The sequence below is a fragment of the Amphibalanus amphitrite genome, unplaced genomic scaffold (assembly GCF_019059575.1).
Source record: "Amphibalanus amphitrite isolate SeventyFive unplaced genomic scaffold, NRLGWU_Aamphi_draft 000517F_arrow, whole genome shotgun sequence".
NCBI classification, from domain to species: domain Eukaryota; kingdom Metazoa; phylum Arthropoda; class Thecostraca; order Balanomorpha; family Balanidae; genus Amphibalanus; species Amphibalanus amphitrite.
The window spans coordinates 176,846-199,346 of record NW_024882011.1 but is presented as its reverse complement, the minus strand read 5'-3'; the positions used below and the strand labels follow the sequence as shown (position 1 = coordinate 199,346).

Below are 22,501 nucleotides of genomic sequence, written 5' to 3'. Positions count from 1 at the left end.
CGGAACGCGAAAACGGAATGTGGGGAGAGGGAGGGACTTCTGAACAATACGCAAGATATCCGCAAATATATCTTTTGAGTGGGACATAACAGTCAGCAGCTATACATTGCCATTCTGTTTTGAATAAAAGATGAAATATCGTGAATAAGATACGAGTAGGCAACAATTTTCAACTTCGAAAGTCAAAGAACAGCTAAACAGTAAACGAAACAAACAAAATACGTGGATGAGTTTTGCGATTGTCAGGAACCAGCAAAATACGCACAAACAGTGACGCTACGATTCGAACACTCAGTGCCCAATTACCATAAATGCAAACTCGGTATGTGTTATATGTGAAGCCACGGAATGCGAGATCGTCAACACAGATAGCAGCTCGAAAATAAGAACACAGTCATGTTTGTTTTACCATCACCCATCACAAAGGGGAGCATTTGCATCTCCGGCCTTGGCGACACTTTCACCCATTACTGCCCCCAGTTCAGCCATGGCAGCGGGACGACCGGTCTGTTGTCTGGTTGTCCTAGCAAACACTCGTCCGCACTCTCTAGACCGATAGAGGCACCTGGCACCTAACAGTGACACCGCTGGCCAACTTTCACTGGTGACGAGGTCTCCCGAGTCCCGATGGCCCCAGGAGGGGACTCTACCCAGTAACTATTGGTCAATGCGTGGGGTAATCCGTGGTTCGCATAGCTCTGCTTCTTATTCCATGGGCTAGGTGTGCGCCAGACTTGTAAACGACTCTGAGTTGATTCGTGAATCGACTCAGAATCAAACCGTTTTTCGATGAGTCATGAGTTGATTCAAATCACTTCATCGAGGAACTTGATGAGTCATGAGTTGATTCGAATCAATTAAATTTAACATCATGAGTCATTTGATGAATCGATTCAAATTTTCAGACTCAAACAAAGAATCGACTCAAAAAAAATTTGAGTCGTTTACAAGTCACCATCAACACCCTAATAATCAATGCTAGATCACCCCCTCAGCTTTAGCCATCACTTAACTCCATATTTCAGACTTACAAGAGCCTCAGAGGCTCAGGCACAGGCGCCTAATGAGCCAAAAGCATTTGGCAGTTGGTAGGTACTTAGTCTTACCAAACCAAGTGCCTGCTACACTACCTAGGTACCTACATTTTACATGTCAGAAGTCAGAATTGACACCTGCGGCTGCCTCCCCTTCTCCCAGTCCCAATTTGGTCCCAATAATCAATCAACAGCATAAGAGTTTGGGCGTCTATAGAGTCAAATACGCCCAAACTACCTAAAGCCTATAAACTACCTATAGGCTATGCTATAATATAAATAAACTCACCTATAAACCGCAAAATTGCGATGCTCAACTGCCAATAAACCACAAAATGCACATTTTTCCATGAAATAGAAGTTTAAAAAGAAACTTGTTTTATGACATCATAGAATCTTCAGAATAATGTAAAGGAGCGGCTTTGAAATATTTCCTCAGCGATCTCCATTCGCCTAAAATATGTACTATGAGTGACGTCATGAATTCGAGGATAGAATGTGAAAGTCATAGTATGTTTTAAGAAAACTACATTAATGGCGCAGTTGATAACTTTCACGTCTGAATCTCGATAAATATGAAGTCAACGAGTAATTTTGTTGAAAAATAGAAATATGCGATGACAAATAAAAAAATTGAAAATATTTTTCATTTGATGCATAGGAAGAAAGAAAAACAGTAAATTACGATTACCACGAACACTTGCACTGCGTGATCTCAACATCCTTTCGCCACTTATATTTTAGTAGTGCATTCTCCTAAGACCCAAAGCCCAAAGGCGCCTTGGTGACAAATCATGGCGCGTGCGCGATAAAGCAAGCATGGGATCCTAATTCTTTATACTTGACAAATTGGCCGGATGACGTTGCCCGAATTGCACCAATGACAATTTATTTTTACCAAAAGAGCCACTTGGTCAGTGCTCCGGTGCTCCTGATATCGATTAACCCGCGCCCCGTAGGGGGGGGGCCGAAACGGCCCCCCCTGTCCTTTTCCGTCGATATCTCCTAAACGGCTGGAGATATCGCCACCAAACTTTCAGGACCCCTCCGGGCATCAATTTTACACATTGTGACCAAAAATTTTTCCAGAGGCTGTGATAGGTTGGCCACAAATGACGTCAGAGTGACGTCATGTTCTGTCATTTTCGACCGAAAAAAGACCTTCGCGAGAAGACCTGTCAGGCCTACAGCTTTGAAGATACAGAAAAATGATCAAGACATAAAAGGTGTAGAATTGACAGGGCTACAAAACTGCTATCTCGGATTTTAGAAATTTTTGAGTTTTGATCCCCAAAAATCAAAAAAGCATTTTTCTGGATATATTAGCCAAAAAATCCAAAAAGTTTTTTGAGTTTCGAAAAAACCGGAATATATGTGATAGTACCTACCGTCTTCTATCTACATACCAAATTTCAGATCGATACCTCGTTTTTTGGCCAAGTTATAGTGAAAAAACTGTTCAAAAATGATGACGTCAAATTTTAAAACTCAATTTTTGGCAATTCTAGAACTCGTAGAGCAAAACAAAGACCACCATTAGACTCCCCGTGACGAGCTGCATCGAATGGATACCCATTTTATGCAAAAATATCAACTTTGAAATTTGACCTAATTTGACCTGACCTTGACCTGACCTTCACCAAAACGTGACCTAGGCTGGCCCCAAAGGCTGCCTAACCCACATAATCGCATTTGTCATGTAAAATGGACCATAAAACATGTATCACACGACACATTCATATTGTGACCCCCGGTGACCTGACCTCGCTGTGACCTGACCTGGTATCAGTGACCTAAGATAGCAAAGTATGTGTTTGACGAACAATATACCATCGATGGTTTTCAATAAATTACCAATTTACTCGATTTCACAGCACATTTCTTGAATTGCCTGTGAACGGTGAAAATCTGACCTTTGACCTGACCTGTGACGTCATCGGTTTGACCTAGGTCAATGAAATTCGGTCACAAGGTAGTTCCCGGTTAGGGCTATCAAACGCCGTTTGAATTTTGAAAATCGGCCGGTAACTTTCCGAGATCTTAGGGGGGGGCCGAAACGGCCCCCCCCCTACGGGTGGTAGGGTCCGCCGGTAGCCCTACGGGGCGCGGGTTAATATTCAATGACGTCATTTTTAATCTAAAATTGTAGACTAACAATATTTTTTATATTCCTTCATTTTAATCTCCACGTTGAGCCAACATAAATGGTAAGTGACGGATGGGCTCTATCTAGCTGGCAGCCAGTTGGCACTGCTAAACTAGGTGCCATTTGGAGAATGTATATTGTATACCTACATTAGCTACTTTCAATGAGTCTCAACTCAAGATCATATCTGATTCTGAGGCCTGAGCCACTCATGCAAGGTCATGGCCTCCTCGTGGCCCATGGAGTCCCTGCTGATGCTGAATGTTTCACAGGTGGGATTAATCCTATTTTTGAGGTTGTACTGTTTGAATAATTTTATCTGATAAGTAAGAAGTAGTAACATTTGTCTCATTACCATGTAGAAAAAGTTTGATTAAAAAAAAACATGAATGCCTCTCGGAACTTGTGATTTTGAATTTTCAAATAAGACTTTCTAGGTAATAATAAGAGATAGGTTACTATGCTACTCCTTAGTCCTTACTTATATTATAATTGTCTCTCAGAGTTACTTACAAATTTATCTGACATTGCACTGTTGACTGTTGAGTGTTGAAGATAGGTAGGTGTAAGGTAGGTACCTATGTACCTAGTCCTACTAGGTAGCTGCTTGAATCTTTGGTCAAGGCTACTATGCTGCTTAATACAATTGTGGTATGCGGCATATTCATTTTATCATAGCTTTGAGTCAAATAATCAACAAATGCCTATAGTGAGTCATGGGTTGAATGAAATAAGTTCAATAAAAATGTCGTGTGAGTCATGAGTTGATTTGAATCGATTCATCAAAATGTGTGAGTCATGAGTTGATTCGAATCATTCCGTTGGCTAGTTGCTCGAGTCATGAGTTGATTCGAATCATTTTATCGAGGAACTTGATGAGTCATGAGTTGATTCAAATCAATTAAATTTAACATCATGAGTCGTTTGATGAATCGATTCAAATTTCCAGACTCAAACAAAGAATCGACTAAAAAAAAATTTGAGTCGTTTACAAGTCTGGTGTGCGCACTATATTGCAGAAAGGGAGACGAGTGCACGGATACAGAAAAAGAATGAAAACGGAAACGAGAGAAGATGGTTGGATGAAAAACATGAGATAAGCCATATAAGGAATGATGATACGATGGCAAAGGACAGTAAAAATATTGATTATATTTAGGAAAAAAACATAATCCAAAATTAGCGCGAGTACTTTGTTTACTATAGCTAACTTTCAGCAGTGGACGCCGAAGTGAACGCACTATCTATTCATCTTCCTGTCCACACTGATTCGAAATGTCAAACGTCACCAGTATACTCGTATACCTATGCGTAATATATTATAGACGTCACCAATAAATTAGGGAATAAATAGAACATAAATTAGTGGCATGGTCCGGCCCAGATGCGTCACATCAATCGCGTGGCATCATTTCATTACGGTATCTCCCATGGCTGGCCATTACGTTCGATTCCGCTGCTAATAAAGCAAGATATGAGAAAGGAGTATAGCTCAGTGCAATGAACAGAGCCGACAACTAATACCGATAACCAAATGGACAAAGTCCCGCGCTCCGGGTAACATGTAACATAATAAAAGAGATAATACCTGATACAATATAAAGCAGATATTTATCTGGGAAAAGCAGGAAAACGCAGCAACAAAATCAGTCAATTAATATCAAAACGCACACACTATCGAAAATAAATCAAACGAGGATAAGCCAAGCCAGCGTGTGTGCACTGTGCAGCGTGTAGCTTCAATTGAGTACAGAATCATTTCCTGCAGCAAATAGACCAGCTGGCTTCGTAGCTATCGGTAAGGCGGAATTTAGTCGATTCCGAAATTGCAGTGAGGCAAAGTAGGTATATTAAAAAAGCATTTTGAGAACTTCTAGCGAGCAGTGTATAAAAGTAAAACGTTGCATAGTGTCAATGTCTTCCCGTAATCATGAAGGACGTGCGATATTGCCCCACTATGACAGACATATAACATAACATGCACATCTGTTCTTAGTGTGAATTATGAGGAGCGGTTTGGAGAACGAGCTCAGACGCATGTGCACCGTGCGATGACCTCGGATTGCTCAATCTGTGCACGTGATCAAGCCAATCGCCTGGACAAATTGGGGGCGCGTGTGCGTTACGCAGTCCCCTCCACAAATGAAATGGTATGTAAGGCTTGCACGTATCCTCTTCTTTCAAGCTACCCTTTTCGATAAGGCGTAACTGCTTAAGTAACTAAGCGACGGTCATCTCGTACTTCTGGATAACACTCTACAAGTCTGGCACCGTTGTAGTGTAGTGCCACTGAAGGGCCTCTTCGACAACTTCGCAGCATCCCGTCGGATCAGTTGATGCCTCCATCGATACAGGGAAATCCGACTGAAAAAAACTTCAGCTGGACAAACTCTGGTCTGGCAATGAGGTTTGCCAAATAACTTAACGCAAAATAACTTGGTTACTTTCAAGTGTCTCTTCGGAGCCCGTGGACGTTCAATCATTTGTTACTGCTTTCCTGGTAAGCAAAGCTACACAATCGAAGCGACAAGCGTTATTGATAATCGAGCTAAATCACTTAACAGGATGTCGCAAAGGAAGTCAGTTCAACGATCTAAGCACCATCACAAAGCATCCCTCTCTAATTAAGACAGACACGATGGGACTGACGAAGTACCAGTCGCTGACGGTGACACAGTGGCGCGCGCTGTCACCGGTAAGGTCCTGCTCCGTGTTCGTACGTCACTCTTAGTGCGGCCGGCGCGCGTCCGGCAGTGCGGTGACCCCTGGAGACCAGTCTGTGACCAGTTGGTGACCCCTGGGGACCAGGGTCTGTGACCAGTGGGTGACCAAAGAGACCCACGCTTGTGAGCGGCAGTGACGGAGAGACACACTCCAGTCAGCTTGGAGACTCGAAAACGCGGCCAGTCAGCTCCAGGAAACGTCACCAGGGACTATGGAATAACACTATGCAGAAGCCGCAAAAAGCGATCAAGTCACTAGCCTACACATCTATTTAGGGTCGATGACTGGCTCGAAACAAAGGTTGCATTGTTCACATGAAGGCCAGGAGCCAGCCCGGCTGCTTTCCTTGCTTTCGACAAAGCTGTTGCGATTTTCCTGCGTCTGATCGCGGCATTCCCGTCCGGCACCGGTGCTACCCTGCCGGCCCGGTCAGCGCTACTGGACGAGTGAGGGCGGGATCCACCGCTCCCAGTGGCAGCGCAGGCCGTTACTGGGCCCAGATACACCGCGCACCGACCAGCACTTTATTAATAAACATAGTGACGGCATACCGGCGCGCCCATCAGTCGCAAACACATGTGATAAGCAGCTATGTCAACTGCGACGTTCGTCTAGAACATGCATGCATGCACATTGCATATACATTGAATGCGGGATTGCGGGAAGGGTCACATCAGCTCATGTTTGTGATGGCCCTGAGCTCGAGTGCGCTAATCTTAGGCCACTTTGAACCAAAAGTTAGGGCTGGGATGACAATTTCCATGGCACCTATACACAGACACTTTGTGAAAATGTATCAACTGGACTGCGTAAATGATGAACGCCTAATTTTGCACGGATCTCATTTGCCAAGTGGTAAAATACTACATAAAACATCAAAAGGAAGCTCCCCTTACAGATGATCAGCGCCCTGATTCACCACAGCCAAACATACAAAGCTGATTTCAGCTCAACTGCTCATAAAACAGTTCTTATTTACCGAAGCTAGTGCAAACTCCTGGCGTTCCCCATTCCATTTTCCCGGAGTCGGTCCATTTCCCGATAAAGCCCCGCGGGACATTCAGTAAAGTGTGCGGATTAAACGTCAGCTCACTATGCTGGCACACACACAGACGGCTTTCGGCAGGCAGCCAAGTGGATTTCGACGGAGTGCTGTTGAAAGCAGGTGTCAGGGTTCCAGAATTGCTTCGTATCAGGGTTAGGCTGCTGAAACCCCAATAAGTACCCAAACTTTAGCATGAAAAAGGCACACCTGCATGTGTTGTGAACTGATTACAAAAACAATCCTACAGGGAACTGAAAAACGAAACAATAGAAGGGGCATTCCACGATAGATCGACCAAAAAAACTTAAAATTTACACCCGCATATTTTATTTTTTGCTTAAAATTGGTCTAATGGGTTGTGATGGACGGGGAACCCAGCTGTGGCAAGGACTTTTTTCTTCGAACAACGGTTTCCGAGATATAGCCTCGGGCAGTTCCTGGAGGTCACGCTGCAACCCTATGTTTGGCGGCTTATAACTCAGAAACTATCGGTTTTCTATGGTAAAAATTTGATATGGTTCAACTCGCAATCAACCAACAAACGTTTTGGCTATCTCGGATTTTCCATTCTTGAAAATTTTGATCACGTGACATCTTGATCTTTTTTGCGAAGAGTGACCTTGATATTTTCCCAACTGAAAGTCGCAATTTTGTCTGATGACGATTAAAGCCTTATCAATTGTCATTCATATGCGATAATAAAAAAGTGGCTTTCGGCCTGCGTTGACCTCAGGTCAGGTCATTTTTATGACCTTCCCATTATTACGAGCGGGAGCGACAGCGAGATCTCGAGAACAAAGCAAGATAGCGACAACCGGTAAACGGCACAGGGTACACATGGATAAGATCTACAATTTTTACCCAGGTCATTTTCAGGTCAGGTCAAAGATGACGTCACAGGGGTAAAAAGAAAGTCTAAATGGCGGCACTACATATATATGAAGTTTTTCTCGAATAACTTTCGAAGTATCCCAGCTAGGAACAAACTAATAGCACCATCGTGATCCTCTCGTCGATCCGCATCGAAACATGTGTATGTTGACCTCGAAAGGTCAAGGTCAAAAGTTGACCTTAGGTCACGTGACCTGAAGGTCATCATATATATATATATCAATCGATGGGCCTTGACGAGCTGAACACAATGAGCCTATCCGCGCGGCTGTATCTCAAACCTGTAAGGAGTTATTAGCAAAAAAACATTTGGTGACCTTAAATGACATCACATGACCCAAGAGCAACGTCACAGTTGACCAAGGGCAAAAAAGGTCTCAAGGTAGTCAAAGTTAGTCGCATATGGAGTCACTCATGGCATATTAGGCAATTCCGACGCGTTTTAGTGTAAAAATAAGGGAGCTGATTTTTCCCCAATTGACTTATAATGGGGTGGTCAAGAAATTGACCTGACCTCAGGTCATCGGTATCGAAATTCAAAACGAACTGGTGCTAGGCGAAAGCAAACGGATTGGTGCCTATTCTATGTCTCTTTCTTTATTAGATCAAAAGGTACAGCCAAAAACGGAAAATTATTGTGTGTTCAACGCGTGACCTCGGATGACCTTTCAGCGGGTCACTGATACCTACAAAGCTGCACCAGTGCCATCAATAATAGCCTAACTCAACATGATTCAAAAGTATTTGAACCTGTCAGATGCGTTTCGGTGGTAGCCGATATTTCTGCCATTGACTTATAAAGGACGGGTCAAAAAATGACCAGAGGCCAGTTTTACCAAAAAATACCAGCCGGCCGCCGAAATAAAATATCCAGCCGAAAAAATAGACGCCACACAGCCACGAGTTTCACCAACAAAAAAAATTCCAGCCAATATCGGCCGGAAATATTTGTCGCCGGCAGTCAGCTGATATTTTAATATCGATAATGGTCAAGGAGACTGATAAATTATTTAAAACATGTTTCAATTAAAGTTAAGCGTGTTTTTTAATGCAAATACAACAAAGATTTAGAAATATTATTATTGGAATACATAACATATATTTTTAAGAGTTGTAACCACAAAATAGACCATAATAAACTTGCCAATACAAGACCACCAAATTGTAAATCTACGTCATTTATGACGGTCACGATAGGAAGCGTGCGTTTTAGTGGATCTTTTTTTCCTGTCAGCCTATTATATTTCATTTTTACAATACCTTTAACTTGCAATTAACCTTTTTGTCTGCTTTTAGTCGCACCTTGTAGAAAATAATCGTGTCGAACGTGCACGCAATGTATGGACCCCCACTCCCACCTTTTATGAGGTGGGGACTATAATAGATGGGACCCGCTCCCGACGGATCCGGGAGTCGCATCTCTTTCCTAGATGTCAAAAGAGTGGGGAAGAAGCGGCAAACATTGTTCCCAGAGGCGCCACCTGAAGCTGGACGGACAGTTCCGCTGCCGAGCGAGTGAACTGCGGTGCTGCGAGGCGGCTTCGCGCGCACTGCATTACACCTACTTCTAGGACCAAGAGGGCTAAGGATTCGCCAAGGCCTATATAAAGCCTTGTGCCAAGGCGAGTGTCATACCTCAGGAAGATACCTACCCAGATTAACTGCACCGCGGTCATTGCAGGGCTGAGGGCGGTCGTTCGCCCCACTTCGGCGAGGTGGAGGTCATGCTGCCCGGCTAGGTGGTTTCAGCCGATATGCAGGCCCCGTTTGCCGGGCCCGGTCAAGACGAAGGAACGCCACACAGCAAACAATATAAGCTCCGGCCCCGCTACACTGGTCCGGCTCGTAACAATACCTGCGCTAGCTTCGTCGACCGTCGTTCGACTGCGCCCAGTACCGCTCAGTGGAGAGTCCTGCCGAACTCATCCACGTGTGCCGAGATCATTCGTTGCGCACGGACACAATCGTCCGACGGAGACCGCTTTACATGATGATCGCGTGGTGACCACCTTTTCGCCGGCTTCCACGCCCAGTCGAGCCGTCTGGCTACGCCCCAACCAAATGATCGTTCTAAGCCTTTCGACTGGTTTGCAAAACTCGGGTCTAATATCGAAGTATTTGGGAGTTAGGACACGTTAAATCCGTGTTCATGAACAAATATACATTATGCAACTAAAAACGCCTTACTTACTTTAACTTTTCTAGGCTGATGACAAGGTAAACACCTATTCATTGTAATATTTCTAAAATGTAAATAAATCATGAGCGATGAGCGTAAAAAGGTGAAAAAAGCGATCAACTAGAAGCTAGTGTGGAAATCCACTGACGTAGGTCGCCTCGTGCTGGCGCAGCTCGTACAGCGGCACCGGCGTCTCCCGCACCCGGCCGTCCGCCTTGCCCGCCTGCGCCATCAGCCGCTGGAAATGGCTGCGCTGCCGCTCAAACATTAGCGTGACCGCCCGGCCGGCCCGGCTGACGCGCGCCGTCCGACGCACGCAGTGTGCCTTCAACAGCGCCGGGATGTCGTACGACACGACCGCGTCCACGGCGTCCACGTCAATACCGCGCGCCAAAGCCTCGAGCACACCAGCGCGGCCATCTCAGCTAGCGCGCGCCGCCGCTGGCCCGCCGGCACTGCCCCAGGGAACTCGGCCTCGCGCGCGCCCAGCACCGACAGCGGTAGCTCCAGCTGGTGCGCCGCCTCGTTCCAGTTGACCAACACGAGCGAGCGCCGCCAGTCGGGCTGTCGGAGCAAACTGTGCATCAGCAGCGGCTTCTGCGGCTGCGGCGCCACCACGTTGAACGACTCGCTCAGCTCGGCCGGCGTGGTGAACCTGCCGACGAACTGACCGGGCAGTGCGACGGCGGCGGCCGCCCAGCAGTCGCGGCTGGAACAGCGACATTCGCTCCAGCTTCTCCGGCCTCCGGGTTCTGTGACAGGGTGGCCAAGAACGGCAGCTTCTGCAGCGGCAGGTGAGGCGCGCAGACGGCGGCGGCCGTCAGCCGGCCGGCGATGCAGGGCGGCGGGCCGTGGCCGCCGCCACCCGCTCCACCGCTTTCAGCCAGCCCGTCTCGGCCATCTCGATCACCCGGTCGGCTTCGTCGATCACCAGGTAGCGCAGGTGCGCTAGCGAGAAGCCCTCGGCGCTGGTTATGTGATCCATCAGCCAGCCGGGAGTGCTCACCACGATCAGCCGGGGAGACCGGGCCGCGCGGCCCCACCGCCACCAGTTGGTGCCCCCCTCGTGCCACTGTGTCTCCACCCAGCAGCCGGACGCAGAGCGGCGTGTCGGCGTCGTACTGGCGGAACACGGCGGGCACCTGAGCGGGCAGCGCCTGTGTGGGTAGCACAGCTAGCGCGCGCACCCGGCGGCCGGCGCACCGCGGCGCCGCGCCTGCACCAGCAGCAGCGCGAGCGCCAGCGTCTTACCGCGGCCGGCCGGCGCCGAGACGCAGAGGTCGGCCGGTGGCAGCGGCGACTCTGCGGCCGCCAGCAGCTCGGGCAGCACCGTCACCTGCACCAGGAACGGCAGATTGGCCGGCGCCGGCCGCCGGTCGCCAATCGGCTGCGGGTGCGCCAGCCAGTCGGGCAGCGCACGCGGTGCACGGCCTGTCGGCTCGAGCGCTCCACCTCGTCCAGCACGGTGAAGTCGTCCGCGGCGGCGTCTCCGTCCGACTCGGAGGTGTCCTCACTGTCGTTATTGGCGACGGCGGCTGCCGCTGTGCGCTCAGTCAGGTCGGCCATCATAGCAACACTCGCCGATGATTGGCGTCATCGAAACCGTCGGACGACGGTGGATTCACCACCGTTTTTGCAGCAGAGACTGGAAAAACCTCAGCAATAAACAAGGAAAAACTTCACAACATGCCACAGCCTGCAATTGTGCATATTTTCATTATATTTCTCACATGACAGAAAATATTGGCTGCTTTATTCTAGGAACTGGCATGAAAACATAAGCAAAAATCAAGCTAAGTGAATTATTATTGTATTTCAACATGAGACTGGGAAAAAATCCTTGTCACTGTCAACATGACCAGTGTAACGGACGGGCTGCATGAACATTTCGGCGCATGATCTGAAAACTCTGTGTGCAGTAATTTCAGCGCTGAGGTGAACAACTAACATTTTGGCCGCAATTTGCCTGGTGCCTCCACAATTTAGCAAAACTAACTCACAATACTTACAGCCAGTTTTAACATGACCCCTGCATGACTCATGCATGCAACATACACATGCATTCAATATCAGCACAGTGCACACACAACAGTTATGGATTCATTTACATTTTACAACAATACTATTATTTTCTTTTCCTTCAATATTGGCAGCATGACTTGCTGAGTTCAGTGGCACAATCTTATGACAGCATTCAGCAAGTTTGTTCGGATTCGCAACCATGCAAACTTTGCACGTTTTGCTTAAAAAAGAAGCCTTTATACATTTCTTTCATGCTATTCAATTTCTTTTTTAAATTTATTGTCATTTATCTTGAAAATCTTGCCATTTTGGTCTTAGCAATGTCAATGCACCTTCCCTATTCCGCACAGCTCAAGAAGTTCCACCCAAACGTAGTAGTGTAGTGCCATTAGTAGCTGGCGCCTTGCAATGTCAAATGTAGCTGAATATGTGAAAACAGGGACATATTTATTTAAAATCTTGAGTCCAATGAGCCTACCCTCTCTGCCTCTCCTTCCAGCATATTGATATCTTCAAGCACCTTCGATTTTCGAAAATGACCTTCCATCATTATTTTCCACTTCCGTGCGAGCAATGAACTTGTAAGCTGACCACTAGTTAATGCGCTATCATCTTGCTGTTGGGTGCTTGTAGCAAAAAAAAAAATATAAAACGAAAAAACTAACACCACAACACCAAACACCCGTCTTGTTGGTTCCTTTTGGTCCTGCCTGGTGACAAAGGCTCTTTCTTTACGCAATATCATCAGTATTCCTCTTCTAATCTTGAAGCCCAGATGCTTTACAAATTGGCCATGAATGATACTAAATTATTATATCAACTGAGAAGCGCAAATCACGATAATTAGTAACAAATGGGGCTAATTATTCCAACACGACATCAAAAAAATAGACGGGGTCGCCTGTCTATTTTTTGGGGCTGTTTTTCTACATATAATGGCGCAGATAAACACTCCATTAATGCCGCATTTGCCGTTGGTGAAACTCGTTGGCTATTTTTCTGGCTGATATTTTTTCACGCCGGCGGATATTTTTTCGCCTGGTTGGTGAAACTCGTCGGCGGGTTTTTGACAGAAAAATTGCGCCGGGCTGCTATTTTTCTGTTGGTAAAACTGGCCTCTGATCTCAGGTCAATGCAGGCCGAAAGCCACTTTTTTATTGTCGCATATGAATGACAATTGATAAGGCTTTAATCGTCATCAGACAAAATTGCGATTTTCAGTTGGGAAAATATCAAGGTCACTCTTCGAAAAAAAAGATCAAGATGTCACGTGATCAAAATTTTCAAAAATCGAAAATCCGAGATAGCCAAAACGTTTGCTGGTTGATTGCGAGTTGAACCATATAAAGTTTTTACCATAGAAAACCAATAGTTTCTGAGTTATAAGCCGCCAAACATAGGGTTGCAGCGTGACCTCCAGGAATTGCCTGAGGCTATATCTCGGAAACCGTTGTTCGAAGAAAAAAATCCTTGGCACAGCTGGCTTCCCCGCCCATAACAACCCATTAGACCAATTTAAAGCAAAAAATAAAATATGAGGGTGTACGGCTTTGGTCGATCTATCGTGGAATGCCCCAGAAATGAACCACATGTGTAGAACAATATCATCCATGACAATATAGCTAAAGCAGTTAGATATGTTCAAATTAAAAAAGTGTCACTGCCGAAGAAAATGAGACGGCGAACTACGACGAGCATAACTATGTATATGACGGCCGCCGACTGTGGTTCCAGACTGCTGTTGACAATCGCCGTTTTTCGTCATTTCAAGTGGGACGTGCGGTTCTGTGGTTTCACCGGACACATGGTCCGTGCACAGCTCCGGTGACCGGTCAGGTGGTCAGAGTACGAACAGGTAGCTGACCTGGTCGCCGACATGAAATGACCTCTTCGACCAGTGCAGCAATGCCGACATGAAATGACCTCTTCGACCAGTGCAGCAATGGCTCACGGAGAGCCGTGTTGGACCAAGTCATCGGTAAACGCTTCACGAGCCGAAATATCTGCAGTCCCCTACAGACCTTCTTTAATCGAGGACGGAGGGAATAGTCGTGTAAGCTTGCACCGGCCTGTGAATCCTGCTCCTTCTGGTACGCCACACGCAAACGGGTCAGCCTGGGCGGCTAGGTCAGCCACCGCAGGGTACAGCGGACGGCCGGGCCAGCTGCCGGTCCGCCCGGAGTCTGTCACCGCCTACAGCGGACGGCCGGGCCAGTTGCCGGTCTGTCACCGCCTACAGCGGACGGCAGGGCCAGCTGCCGGTCTGTCACCGCCTACAGCGGACGGCAGGGTCAGCTGCCGGTCCGCCCGGAGTCTGCCACCGCCTACAGCGGACGGCAGGGTCAGCTGCTGGTCCGCCCGGAGTCTGCCACCGCCTACAGCGGACGGCCGGGCCAGCTGCCGGTCCGCCCGGAGTCTGTCACCGCCTACAGCGGACGGCAGGGCCAGCTGCCGGTCTGTCACCGCCTACAGCGGACGGCCGGGCCAGCTGCCGGTCCGCCCGGAGCCTGTCACCGCCTACAGCGGACGGCAGGGTCAGCTGCCGGTCTTCACCGCCTACAGCGGACGGCAGGGTCAGCTGCCGGTCTGTCACCGCCTACAGCGGACGGCAGGGCCAGCTGCCGGTCTGTCACCGCCTATACAGCGGACGGCCGGGCCAGCTGCCGGTCCGCCCGGAGTCTGTCACCGCCTACAGCGGACGGCAGGGCCAGATGCCGGTCTGTCACCGCCTACAGCGGACGGCCGGGCCAGCTGCCGGTCCGCCCGGAGCCTGTCACAGCCTACAGCGGACGGCAGGGTCAGCTGCCGGTCTGTCACCGCCTACAGCGGACGGCAGGGTCAGCTGCCGGTCTGTCACCGCCTACAGCGGACGGCCGGGCCAGCTGCCGGTCCGCCCGGAGTCTGTCACCGCCTACAGCGGACGGCCGGGCCAGCTGCCGGTCCGCCCGGAGTCTGTCACCGCCTACAGCGGACGGCAGGGTCAGCTGCCGGTCTGTCACCGCCTACAGCGGACGGCAGGGTCAGCTGCCGGTCTGTCACCGCCTACCGCGGACGGCCGGGCCAGCTGCCGGTCCGCCCGGAGTCTGTCACCGCCTACAGCGGACGGCAGGGCCAGCTGCCGGTCTGTCACCGCCTACAGCGGACGGCCGGGCCAGCTGCCGGTCCGCCCGGAGCCTGTCACCGCCTACAGCGGACGGCAGGGTCAGCTGCCGGTCTGTCACCGCCTACAGCGGACGGCCGGGCCAGCTGCCGGTCCGCCCGGAGTCTGTCACCGCCTACAGCGGACGGCAGGGCCAGCTGCCGGTCTGTCACCGCCTACAGCGGACGGCCGGGCCAGCTGCCGGTCCGCCCGGAGCCTGTCACCGCCTACAGCGGACGGCAGGGTCAGCTGCCGGTCTGTCACCGCCTACAGCGGACGGCAGGGTCAGCTGCCGGTCTGTCACCGCCTACAGCGGACGGCAGGGTCAGCTGCCGGTCTGTCACCGCCTACAGCGGACGGCAGGGCCAGCTGCCGGTCCGCCCAGAGTCTGTCACCGCCTACAGCGGACGGCCGGGCCAGCTGCCGGTCCGCCCGGAGTCTGTCACCGCCTACAGCGGACGGCAGGGTCAGCTGCCGGTCTGTCACCGCCTACAGCGGACGGCAGGGCCAGCTGCCGGTCTGTCACCGCCTACAGCGGACGGCCGGGCCGCGAGTTTCCTAAGTGTGGAACTGCCCATACCTAAGGTCTATGATTGGCGCAAGCTTCGCCGAGATGACGTTACAGGCTGTGACGTCATGGCTCACAGTCGGCTGACCAATCGCTGCACGATTACAGGCGCGCGGCACTAGCGCCCCTGGTGTTATTATGGGAAGTTGAGCAATTACATTGTAATCTAATGCATAGCTTGTGTTGGGAACAATTATGTATTACTAAGGCGTCAATGTCTCACAAATTAATTCGTCCATGCTCCTCACATTTTGCAAAGTGACCTTATATTATGCGTCATAAGGTACTACACTACGCTTCAAACAATCAACACAAAGCACCAGCCAGGCACTGTTACAAGTAGCGAGCAGTTAAGTGGCGGCAGGTGGCGCTACCATCTCCAGCATCGGTCCAGATGGCGTCACTCACCATCCGCACTATAGTTCCGCACTACCTGCTAATAAAATAAATAATAAGTCCGCTAATAAGTCTGCTAATAATCTTGCTAATAAATCTGCTAATAATAAATTCGCACTACCTGCTAATTTATGTCCTATTGGTGTCAAACATCATTCAACGCCGATAGGCAGTATCACCAGCCGTAATACTGAAGACATTTGCTCAATGCTGAAGCGAAACGCAGTGCACACTGCACAAACCACACCGTCAAAACTCAAGCACCTCGTAGGAGATATGCTTCCAAGGTGGGCGAATGCACGAACGATAACTGAAATAACACCGGTTATACATTCACGTAGAACAAGTTACTTTTTCTCTAGCTAGGGAACTCGCTAAAATTAAGACTGACTAAATATTTACGCAGGATAACTGGCTCCGCCTCTTCGCCAACTTAAGGACCCGCCAATCCATGCACCTAGCCGCCAGCGCCGAGTGATGACGTCACTCGAACGGGCGACGGTATGAATAGTTCCACACTTAGGAAACTCGCGGCCGGGCCAGCTGCCGGTCCGCCCGGAGTCTATCACCGCCAGCCGGGAGCGACAGAATCCGGCCGACACCGGAAACCTATCTGATCCCGTGGGCTCCGAGCTGCATCCGCCGCGCCGGCCGGCCGGCCGGTCGGGGTCCCGCTCCAGCATGGCACCGAGAGCACTGGGTCAGCTGGCGCTCCAGGGACGCAGAAGAGGAGGGCACGTGCCACAGGACATAATATCGCATTAATTTACCGTTCTTCCTCAATCGGCTGTGACAATACACGAAGAGCCAACGCTCGGTATTCAAGTGAGACGAAAACACTCAATGTTAAATACATTTTTCAGCATTAATGACAGCTACTTTCCGATGAACAGAAGCATCGATATCAACCGGATACAATGAACCACTGCTGGATTTGGGACACTGTCACAGGGCGAACGCGATTGAGTAGGCAGTAGACATCAGGCGGTCATTGGTATGACCCTGCTGCAACGCAAAGCTCAACGGATTATGTAGGAAAGATTGTGTCAGAAAGACACTTAGGAAGGACAGGGGCGGCTCCTCGCGGACCTTTTCATATACATGTCTCAAAGGCTGGAAGAAAGAGGATGGTCATTGGTTATGTGTCAGCAGTGGCGCGGGAACCGGGGGGGGGGGGCTAGCGGGGCTGAGCCCCTCCAACTTTTCGGCTGGGGGGGGGGCTCGTAATGTATTTGAGCCCCCCCCCCCTAGCTGGAGGAATCGAAATCGGAAATCTACCAACATAATTTCATAGATTCATACGTAGGCGCGGGAACCGGGGGAGGAGGCAGTGCAGGGGAAGCTTGCCCCACAGCTCTGGAGCCGTGGGGGCGGTGCCCCACAACTTTTCTTGAGGTCAGACCCGTTGAGGCAGCTTGTCCTCCCCAAATTAGGGGTTGTGGGTCACAAAGGAAAGAAGCATGTAAGTGAAAAATCTACCTCTTTCACTGGCTCGGCAACTCATTTGGCAGATTGAAACCTTTATTCCAGGCTGCCAAAACGGTAGTTTCTTCACTCAGCTGAGACGGAATACCTGACTTTTTTGCAAATATTTGCGTGTTTTTTTTTGGGGGGAAGGCCAAGGTCTGAAAAATAAGTGGCCCAAAACCGGTGAGAAAACTAGATTTGGGGGTACCCTAGGTTGGTCTCTATTATGGTTCAGCTCCCCACAGTCTGGAAGAAGTTCCCGCGCCACTGTGTTGTCAGCTTTCAAACGACATTTGATGAAATTTGGGGATGATCTCTGAAGACAGGAAAGAGTTCAGAGAAACCACGGTCGCCCTGCACGGCTTGCATTTCGATCCATCCTGGGTTGTCACACAAGCCTCCATACCTCCGTCGACCTCGGTCGTCATCGGTCTCGGAGAACAGAGGCCCATCAGCCGCAGGAAGCTTGCTTGGTGGCGGTACCGTCGATATCGGTGGATCTGTTCACCGATGATCGGCCACAGTGCACCTACAGGTGCCACAAGGTGCACTAGCAAACAGCAGCAGCATGGCCCCGACGAGAGAAACAATAAAACGTCGCGGAAACACCACCAGTGCCTTGCAGCGTGGGCCTGGATAGACCACGATAAAGGCCCGATTTGAAGGACTAACTGTACTCGTATTCATTCAGTCTCAAAGGTCGGTAATGGTCACGGACAGCCCTAGAATTGAGTAATTCGATAAGCAAAATGTCCGTTATACAGGTGAGTGCATTCACCAAGCAGGATCCATTTTCCGTTGACCTTTGGCTCGAGCGTGCTCCTCCGCTCTGGGTGAACTCTCACCTCAGGAGCCCGAACAGTTGACCTGTGGCTGGCTCTGGTGTTATTCATTTAAAGGTAGTGTGCCACCTTTGAAAGATTTCCCATTTTATTTTTCCTAGGATAAGAAGCTTCTGTTTTTACCTAATATCGCAAAGAAAATCAAAAATGGGCCTGGAATAGTGCCTTTTTCGCCTAAAAGTTTATCGGTTTTTCGATATGTATAACAACTGTAGTGGGCTGACCTGCAAACAGGCGTCGGCAACAATCGCGAATGCGGCGCACATGTGACAATAAGCAAAGGTCATTATAGAGTTACGACGTACGGGAATGAGTTATCAGCTGTCTAATCGTAGACAACACAATATCGAGCCTTAAACTGTAAGCCTGTATTGGTATAGTTTCTTTCATTTGGCTGTCGAACATTATTTATGGTTTGAAATATGATTTTATGTAAAATAATTGATATGAAAAAGCCGTCTCTTAAGTTATGACCCCATTTCACCACACGCAAGTGGCAGAAATGACAATGATCAGCTGACGCATTTTTCTTGGCCGAAGTCAGAGCGCGCGGCCCGACGCACCACCACCGCACCACAAAGTATGAGCAGAAGCCGCGCCCAAAGCCAGGGCCCCGGTAACGTGAGGTAGCCGAGTCGGGGCAGCGTGCGCTGACCCAAGCCGGGGCCGCAGCTTTGGGCGCGGTCTACCGCATCCCCGCGGGCAGCCCCGGGCTATCACATGACACCGGGAGGACGCGCGGCCCCGGCTTGGGTCAGCGCACGCTGCCCCGACTCGGCTACCTCACGTTACCGGGACCCCGGCTTTGGGCGCGGTCTACCGCACCACCTAACAGGCGTGTTCGAAACCGCAGGAGATGATGATGAGCGGGTTTATCGAAACTTGATTGGATGAGCATATCGGTAATAGCGATTTCAGTGTGTGCATTTATTGTTCATAGTGGTGTGAAATGTGGTTGGGGTACGACCGACAACCCGTCGGGGCGAATTTCGCACTGGAGTACTCAAAATTTGAAGAATTTAAGACGTTTCCATGAGTTTTGAAGGTATGGATAAGTTCTAAAAATCCGGTTCTCCTTATCTGGGCCATTAACTCCATACGGTCCAGGAAAGCTGGCACACTACCTTTAACCCTCGCCGGACCTATTGGTTTTCTATTGGTTATACGCGCCGGCCGAGGGGGGGGGGCGGGTACGACCCCCCCCCCCCCTCGCCGTTTCGGACCTGGTGGAGCTAGCGCGTCGCGGAAAAAACGAGCGTGTGCGCCGTTATGAGACGCAGAGTTTGGTACCCGATTTTAAGGTCCTAGGTCAACCGGTGACTTCTGAGGTCAGGTCAAGTGCCCCAGGGTACGGTTCAGTTTTTGGTGAATAACTTCGCAAAAAAACGGCCGCAGAGCCGCGATTTTGGCAGCATCGTGTTCGCCTCGCTCAGGCGCGTCGAATGATATACTTTTTATCCGGGTCAGGTCAACTTGGGGTGTTGACCTCAGGTCAAGGCCAGGTCAGCACCCCCAGGTCACGAAGTAGGTCGAAAGAGGTCATGTCGCATATCGTTCGATTCGGCAGGTCTTCCTGAGTCCATTGGTGGCTTCCTCGACTCGCTAGCTCAATTTGATCAAGAGTTATTGACGAAAAACTAATATGACCTTGATGACGTCATAAATGACGTCACGCAAGGTCAACATTGCAAAAGTGACGCATCTAACCTTGCAAGGAGTGCATCAAATCACGATTCTGTGTGCTTGAGATAGTTGGAGATCGTTCCCGGCGCCAGAATAGCAGTTTTCATTTTTCCCCATTGACTTATAATGGTGAGGTCACGAAAATGACCTGACCTCATATGACCTTTAGGAAAAATCCGAGATATAAAAGTTGTGAGACTCATAATGGATACTAGATCCTGCAAGTTTCATTTCCCTGTGACATCTCCTCTGGCAGTGAGGGCGTTGCGAAGTTGCGACATCTGAAGACCGTGCAGAGGTTCACTTATGACGTCATAGGTCAGTGACCTGACCTGACCCAAAAATGCGGTTGGTGTCAAAAGATGCGGCTTGGATCAAAGGTCAGATATGCTAAGTTTCAGCTCTCTATCGCCAGCGTGTTTGGAGCTATCGCGAAAAAAACCTAAGGGGGGCGGCACCCGCCCCCCCCCCTCGGCCGGCGAGGGTTAACATCGTCAATGATTAAACAGTTCTGACCAAACTACGAGTACACCGAGGCCATTGGCGTATCATTTTGAGATTTAAAGGTAGTGTGCCACCTTCCAACGATTTCCCATTTTATTTTCCCTAGGATAAGAAGCTTCTGTTTTTACCTAATATCGCAAAAAATCAAAAATGGGCCTGGAATAGTGCTTTTTTCGCCTAAAAGTTTATCGGTTTTTCGATATGTATAACAACTGTAGCGGGCTGACCTGCAAACAGGCGTCGGCAGCAATCGCGAATGCGGCGCACATGTGACGATAAGCAAAGGTCATTAAAGAGTTACGACGTACGGGAATGAGTTATCAGCTGTCTAATCGTAGACAAGACAATGTCGAACTTAAACTGTAAGCCTGTATTGGTATTGTTTCTTTAATTTGGCTGTCGAACATTAATTTATGGTTTGAACTATGATTTTATGTAAAATAATTGATATGAAACAGCTGTCTCTTAAGTTATGAACCCATCTCACCACACGAAAGTGGCAGAAATGACAATGATCAGCTGATGCATTTTTCTTGGCCGAAGTCAGAGCGCGCGGCCCGACGCACCACCACCGCACCACAAAGTATGAGCAGAAGCCACCTAGCAAGCGTGTTCGAAACCGCAGGAGATGATGATGAACGGGTTTATCGAAACTTGATTGGATGAGCCTATCGGTAATAGCGATTTTAGTGTGTGCATTTATTGTTGATAGTGGTGTGAAATGTGGTTGGGGTACGACCGACAACCCGTCGGGGCGAATTTCGCACTGGGGTACTCAAAAATGGAAGAATTTAAGACGTTTCCATGAGTTTTGAAGGTATGGATAAGTTCTAAAAATCCGGTTCTCCTTATCCGGGTCATTAACTCCATATGGTCCAGGAAAGCTGACACACTACCTTTAAATAAATGCATGCACTGCAAAAGTTGGCTTTATAATGATAATTTTTCGTCAAACTTCATTATAAGGGACGGAACAGCGACAAAACAGTAGCCCCCTACCTTCAATTAGGTGGGGGGGGGGGGCACTGCCGACTTTTGGTCCCATTCTTTCCGTGCAACGCCCATAGGGCTAACGTAAAAATGGCCAAATCTAGGGGGCACGGTGCCCCGGTGACCCCCCCCCCCCTTCCGCCGCCTTTGCAAGAAAGTAAACATTATTGAATTTTGACGGATTATTCAGTTTTGCGGTCCGATTCAACCACTAGCCAGGGCCGATTCATGGGTGACAAATAAGGCTCGCCCACAGGGGTCATTTTGTGGACTTTCCTCTCGGGTAAACAGCCACTAACTAGAACCACAATCATAGATGGGTGACCGGCTACAGACGAAGACGGACTGCCACTCATTCGTTCTGATGGTAACAAGATAACATCAGTCATCGACATCGCTGCCGAGTGCTGAGTGCCGTGAGCTGCAGCGCTGCGCGAAACACGTGTCCTCTCGCGTCAGTCACGTGACTCGTCTTCTGACCGTGATGTCAGTCTCAGCAGAACTCCGTTGAGCCATTATGGCGCGGATGGCGATGCAGAAAAAAAAAACAAATAGATGGACGAGGCGGCTGTTTACGCTGACGTTGATCATGGACATTCACATTCACCATGGACATTTTTACCTTAAACTGGCAGTCATCTCCACCCTGCGGACCGCTTAACTTCAGTCACAGTCTGATTCGACTTTCCCCATATTGATATCCCACAAAATAGCCTCTTTCGAGGTCTAATAGGGAAATATCTTGTAAATCTTAGGCACGGCAGTGTTTGGACTAAAACCCTCCCATCTCTTCAATCTTACCTATATACCTATGCTCACTCCCCTACCTACGTGAAATCACAGACATGTACGCATGCAAAACATTTTTCCA

General features: G+C 49.2%; 1 protein-coding gene across 9 annotated transcripts in view; it reads right to left on the bottom strand.

Moving 5' to 3' along the window:
- LOC122393131 (protein draper-like) overlaps positions 1-22,501 on the bottom strand; it is a 60,350-nt gene that overhangs the window by 37,168 nt on the left and 681 nt on the right. The window lies entirely within an intron of this gene.